Source organism: Hordeum vulgare, chromosome 5H (genome assembly GCF_904849725.1).
Source record: "Hordeum vulgare subsp. vulgare chromosome 5H, MorexV3_pseudomolecules_assembly, whole genome shotgun sequence".
Taxonomy (NCBI): Eukaryota; Viridiplantae; Streptophyta; class Magnoliopsida; order Poales; family Poaceae; genus Hordeum; species Hordeum vulgare.
Window position 1 is genome coordinate 353,811,265 of NC_058522.1, and position 7,313 is coordinate 353,818,577.

Genomic DNA, 7,313 nt, shown 5'->3' on the forward strand with positions numbered 1-7,313 from the left:
CCAATACTTATCAAATTTTGTATTCATCTCTTCTGTCATTTCTTTGATAGTTGGGCTGCTAGAAGTTGCCCACTCCCTCATTTTCATTTTAATTTCACATATATTAGGAAAGTAAACATTGGCACTCGCATAATCACTTCCTGAGAATATCTCGGTTATTTCATAAAACAACCTAAGTCTACCTACAACATCCATAGCAAACGCCCATTCGTTATCATTAGGTAGACACACATAGTTCTTCTCAAGTATTAGCAGTTGAGTTGTCAATTCAACCACACCTTAAAGATTTAGTATCTGCCGCAAAGTATCAGTAGCAGAGTAGTGTGATAGCAACAATAACCAGTAGTAGCAAAGTGACAGCAGTAGCAGTAAAGTAACAGTAGTAGCAACAGAGTAACAGTAGCAGCAGTGACAGTAGTAGCAGCAGTGACAGTAGTAGCAGCAAAGTAACGTAGCAAGGACCAGTAGGAAAAACTCGTAGGCATTGGAATATTGGATCGGTGATGGATGATTATGTCGGATGTTATTCATCATGCAACAGTTATAACACGGAGAGATATGTAAGTAGCTCCAGTTCGTCAATGTAATGTAGGCATGTATTCCGTATGTAGTCATACATGCTTAGGGAAAAGAACTTGCATGACATATATTGTCCATCCCTCCCGTGGCAGCGGGGTCCTAATGGAAACTACGGGATATTAAGGTTCTACTTTTAATAAAGAACCGGACCAACACATTAACACTTAGTGAATACATGAACTCCTCATACTATGGTCATCTCCGGGAGTGGTTCCGGCTATTGTCACTCCGGGGTTGCCGGGTCATAACACATAGTAGGTGACTACAACTTGCAAGATAGGATCAAGAACACACATATATTGGCGACAACATAATAGGTTCAGATCTGAAATCATGGCACTCGGGCCCTAGTGACAAGCATTAAGCATGACAAAGTAGTAGCAGCATCAATCTCAGAACATAGTGGATACTAGGGATCAATCTCCGTCAAAACTAACTCGATTACATGATAGATCTCATCCAACCCATCACCGTCCAGCAAGCCTACGATGAGATTACTCACGAACGGTGAAGAGCATCATGGAATTGGGGATGAAGGAAGGTTGGTGATGACAATGGTGACGATCTCCCCTCTCTGGAGCCCAGAACGGACTCCAAATCTGCCCCTAGAGGAAGAACAGGAGGTGGCGGCGCCTCCGTATCGTAAAACGCGATGAACTCTTCTCCTTCATTTTTTTTCCGGACGAAGAGGCTAAATAGAGCTGAGATTGGAGGCGGTGGAGCAACGTAGGCCCCACAAGCCTGCTAGGCGCGGCCAGGGGGTGCCCGCGCCTGGTGGGCTTGTGGGCTCCACGCTCCACTTCCTCTGTTGATTCTTGCGCCAGTATTTTTTATATATTCCACAAAAATTCTCCATAAATTTCCAGGTCATTCCGAGAACTTTTATTTCTACGCAAAAACAACACCATGGCAATTCTGCTGAAAACAGCGTTAGTCCGGGTTAGTTCCATTCAAATCATGCAAATTAGAGTCCAAAACAAGGGCAAAAGAGTTTGGAAAAGTAGATACGACGGAGACGTATCAATTTCCCCAAGCTTAAAACCTTTCTTGTCCTCAAGCAATTCAGTTGACAAACTGAAAGAGACAAAAGAAAAACTTTTATGAACTCTATTTGATCTTGTTGTTGCAACTATGTCTAACTCATATCCAGAGTTTCAGCAAGATCACAAGCTAACCACATAAGCGAATGGCATCTAGGTCTCACGGTAAACTCATATCAATGGCATAATTAACTAGCGAGCAAATAATAATAAGTTTCAAACGTCAACACTTCAATCAAAACAATCATGAAGCAGTGTGAACAGATGGTATCTCGCTAGCTCTTTCTGAGACCACAAAACATAAATGCAAAGCACCTTCAAAAGACCAAGGGCTGACTAAACATTGTAATTCATGGCAAAGAAGATCCAGTCACAGTCATACTCAATCACAGTTAAAAGCAAAGCATAAAAATAACATAGGTGATCTCTAATTGGTGCTTTTATAAGAAAAGGATGACTCAACAGGAACATAAATAGACAGGCCCTTCACAGAGGGAAGCATTGATTTGCAGAGGTGCGAGAGCTCAAGCTTTGAAAACAGAGATAATAATTTTGGGTGGCATGCTTTCATTGTCAATGCAATGACTAAGAGTTTTCACCATCTTCCACGCTACACATGCTATAGGAGGTTCCCAACCATAAAAGTAAAGTTTTGACTCCCCCACCACCGATCAATCACACTCCACGACTAGCTGAATACTCGGGTGCCGTCCATACCAACATCAATCCAGGGGGAGTTTTGTTTGCAATTATCTTTTCGATTTGACCATGGAACTAGGCATTCCAATTACCGGCCCCTTTCTCGTGAGTGATAGTGAATAAACACATATCAAGGATAACACGCCTAGCATGGAAGATACGTATAGCCCCCTGTCACCACATGAGCAGTTCGGGCATGCAAAACAGATTATTTCTTGAAGATTTAGAGAGTGGCACATGCAAATTTACTTGGAACGGCAGGTAGATACCGCATATAGGTAGGTATGGTGGACTCATATGGAACAACTTTGGGTTTATGGAAGTGGATGCACAAGCAGTATTCCCGCTTAGTACAAGTGAAGGCTAGCAAAAGACTAGGAAGCGACCAACTAGAGAGCGACAACAGTCATCAAAATGCATTGAGATTAACCAACAATGAGTGCAAGCATGAGTAGGACATAAATCACCATAAACATGAATATCATAGAGGCTATGTTGATTTTGTTTCAACTACATGCGTAAACATGCGCCAAGTCAAGCCACTTGAATCATTCAAAGGAGGATACCATCCTATCATACTACATCATAGTCATCTCAAAATTCATGTTGGCATCCAAGGCAAACCATTATAAGCTCCTAGCTAATTAAGCATGGCATCAGAAACTATGATCTCTAAGTTGTCATTGCAAACATGTTTCTCTCACAACAAAGCTGAATCAGGAACAATGAGCTAGTCATATTTACTAAAACAAAATAGATCGAGTTCATACCAGCTTTTCCAGGCTCAGTCACTTCATCATATATCATCATTATTGCCTTTCACTTGCACGACCGAAAGATGTGAACAATGATAAGAGTGCTCGTACATTGGACTAAGCTGGAATCTGCACGCAAACACAAGGGAGAAGACAAAGTAATATGGCTCTTTGACAGATAAACAGATATGCATGCGAGAGCCACTAAACATTGTAACCATGGTCTTCTACCTTGACCCAAAGAAAAAGAAAACTATTTACACGGGAAAGCTCCCAACAAGCAAAAAGAAGAAAAGAAAATCTTTTTGGGTTTTCTCAAACTAGACAAACACACGAAAAGAAAACGAGAAAAAATAAAAAAAATAAACTAGCATGGATGATACAGTGACAAACTGTGAACACCGACTAACAAAGTGAAAGTGTAAGCAAGAATATAAAGTCGGTGAGAAAAACGTACTCCCCCAAGCTTAGGCTTTTGGCCTAAGTTGGTCTACTCCCAAGGAGGGAAATAACCAGCTCCAGGTTACTCCGGAGTGTACTGAGGATGCCACTGCTGTGTGAGCTCCTCTGGCTCCCACTAATAAACTGGCGTCTGGTACTCGACTGGTGGCTCGGGCACGGGCACCTGTGGTTGGGCCATGCCCTAATATGCGTAGATGTCCGAGGGCATAATAATGTACCTGCGTGTATGAAGATTGAGCAAAGAAGGAGCAGGCAAAGTAATAGTCTCATGAGTACCCTGACTAAATACCAGATTATAAATCATCCTTCTATTTATATCTATATCAAGAAAGTCATGGCGAACCATGCTATTGTAATCTAGATATCTCTCGGGAAGAAGAATCTCTTCTTCCTCGTCCAGTCTAATAGGTATCTCAAAGTGTCTGGCAAGACGGGTAGCATAGATACCTCCATAGACAACGCCTTTACAACGGTTCGTGTTCAACCTTGAGCTACTATAGCACCCAAGCTATAAGTTTTATCATAATAAAGGGCTTTGCGCAAGACCACAATATCTGGGGAGCTAAGGGACCCAACTTTCCCACGACCAATCAAACATTTTCCCACGAATAGTGAGAAGTACCGAAGCACGGGAAAATGTATGCTAGCAGCTCTGGCGCAAGACACTCCTCTCTCCTCTCCTACAGAAATAGTATCTATGAAAGCCTCCAAGTCCCGTGGACGAGGTTCATGAATATCCCCAACATACGGTAATTTGCGGACATTGCAAAAATCCTGAAGTGACATGCGCTGGGGGATATCATATAATTTGAACTCAACCATAGGAGGATTCTTCCTTGGATAGAAGTTAAAGCTTTGCATGAAAATATTAGTGAGGAGGAGGTATTGCGGACACTTATCTTCAACGAAGGCGGTAAGGCATGCGTTCTCCACCAAGTAGTAAAAGTCCTCATAAAGTCCGGCGGCGCGTAAGAACACATCGCTTGGCCACTCGCACGCTCGAACTTCTGCAACTCGGGGGACCGGATACTTGGGTTTCTTCTTCTCATTCCCATCATCCTTGGGGTCACGGTTTGAAGAGCCTCTTAAGAAGCTCCTCATCTTTTCCTTTTTCTAACTGAAAATTTCTGAAATTTTAGTGATTCTAAGGAAAAGTTAATAAGGCCCAACGAAACTCGTAGCAACTACTCCCTCAAGTGCCTAGAGGCCATATTACGTATCAAAACTACTTGGGACCAGCTAAAATTAGCATGCAAAGCTCAAGAACAGGGTCATCAAGGCAGCAAAAATACGTGAAGTATAAGGCACTAGAGCAAAAACTAATTGGACCAATGGAGGAGTCACTTACCAAGGAGTAATTTCCCCCAAAACTGTTGGAATTATGCCCTAGAGGCAATAATAAATATAGTTATTATTATAATTCCTGTATCAAGATAATAGTTTATTATCCATGCTATAATTGTATTGAATGAAGACTCATTTACATGTGTGGATACATAGACAAAACACTGTCCCTAGCAAGCCTCTAGTTGGCTAGCCAGTTGATCAAAGATAGTCAGTGTCTTCTGATTATGAACAAGGTGTTGTTGCTTGATAACTGGATCACGTCATTAGGAGAATCACGTGATGGACTAGACCCAAACTAATAGACGTAGCATGTTGATCGTGTCATTTTGTTGCTACTGTTTTCTGCGTGTCAAGTATTTGTTCCTATGACCATGAGATCATATAACTCACTAACACCGGAGGAATACTTTGTGTGTATCAAACGTCGCAACGTAACTGGGTGACTATAAAGATGCTCTACAGGTATCTCCAAAGGTGTTCGTTGAGTTAGTATGGATCGAGACTGGGATTTGTCACTCCGTGTGACGGAGAGGTATCTCGGGGCCCACTAGGTAATACAACATCACACACAAGCCTTGCAAGCAATGTGACTTAGTGTAAGTTGCGGGATCTTGTATTACGGAACGAGTAAAGAGACTTGCCGGTAAACGAGATTGAAATAGGTATACGGATACTGACGATCGAATCTCGGGCAAGTAACATACCGAAGGACAAAGGGAATGACATACGGGATTATATGAATCCTTGGCACTGAGGTTCAAACGATAAGATCTTCGTAGAATATGTAGGATCCAATATGGGCATCCAGGTCCCGCTATTGGATATTGACCGAGGAGTCTCTCGGGTCATGTCTACATAGTTCTCGAACCCGCAGGGTCTGCACACTTAAGGTTCGACGTTGTTTTATGCGTATTTGAGTTATATGGTTGGTTACCGAATGTTGTTTGGAGTCCCGGATGAGATCACGGACGTCACGAGGGTTTCCGGAATGGTCCGGAAACGAAGATTGATATATAGGATGACCTCATTTGATTACCGGAAGGTTTTCGGAGTTACCGGGAATGACGAACGGGTTCCGGGAGTTCACCGGGGGGGGGGGCAACCCACCCCGGGGAAGCCCATAGGCCTTGGGGGTGGCGCACCAGCACTTAGTGGGCTGGTGGGACAGCCCAAAAGAGCCCTATGCGCCATAGGAAGAAAAATCAAAGAGAAAAAAAAGAGGAGGTGGGAAAAGGGGGAAGGACTCCTCCTTCCAAACCTAGTTGGACTCGGTTTGGAAGGGGAGGGCTGCCCCCTTGGCTCGGCCGAAACCCTTAGGGGTCCTTGGACCCCAAGGCAAGGCTCCCCCTCTTCCCCCTATATATACGGAGGTTTTAGGGCTGATTTGAGACAACTTTTTTGCCACGGCAGCCCGACCACATATCTCCACGGTTTTACCTCTAGACCGCGTTTCTGCGGAGCTCGGGCGGAGCCCTGCTGAGACGAGATCATCACCAATCTCCGGAGCGCCATCACGCTGCCGGAGAACTCTTCTACCTCTCCGTCTCTCTTGCTGGATCAAGAAGGCCGAGATCATCGTCGAGCTATACGTGTGCTGAACGCGGAGGTGCCGTTCGTTCGGCACTAGATCGTGGGACTGATCGCGGGACGGTTCGCGGGGCGGATCGAGGGACGTGAGGACGTGCCACTACATCAATCGCGTTCACTAACGCTTCTGCTGTACGGTCTACAAGCGTACGTAGATCACACAACCCCTCTCGTAGATGGACATCACCATGATAGGTCTTCGTGCGCGAAGGAAATTTTTTCTTTCCCATGCGACGTTCCCCAACAAAAACAGCTTGGTGAATGGTGCTTTGCACAAGGAGATCAAAAATCCCAGCAAGAAGAGCAAGACCACGGGTTTGAGCTACGAAACGATTTTTTCTGGAGGTAGGAGAAGCAGATGGGAGCTAGAATGAGTGAAGGGGTGCACGTGGGCCCCACAAGCCTGGGTGGTGTGGCCAGGGGGTGCTCGCGCCTCCAGGGCTTGTGGCCCACTGGTGCAGCCCCCTGACTAGCTCTCCGTCTCAGTATTTTTCATAAATTCCAGAAAAAATCATATTTGATTTTCACGACGTTCGGAGAACTTTTATTTTCGGGATACTTTTCTACGGGGCGCAAAAAGCAGAAAATAGGGAAAACTAAACTAAATCTATCATTTTTCTTCTAAGCAACCGAAGGTGAAAGCTTGGAACAGAGGTTTGTGACTCCTCGATTCATCCATCTCATGATCATCGAAAGAAATCCGTCAATGAGGTTGATCAAGTCTCATTGACAAAAAATTTCGAATCGCAAAAGAAGACGAAGAATTTTCGAATAGACACTAGGTTACCTCATTGGGGATATGAATATCCCCAACAATCAAATCATACTTTATCTTAACAGTAGG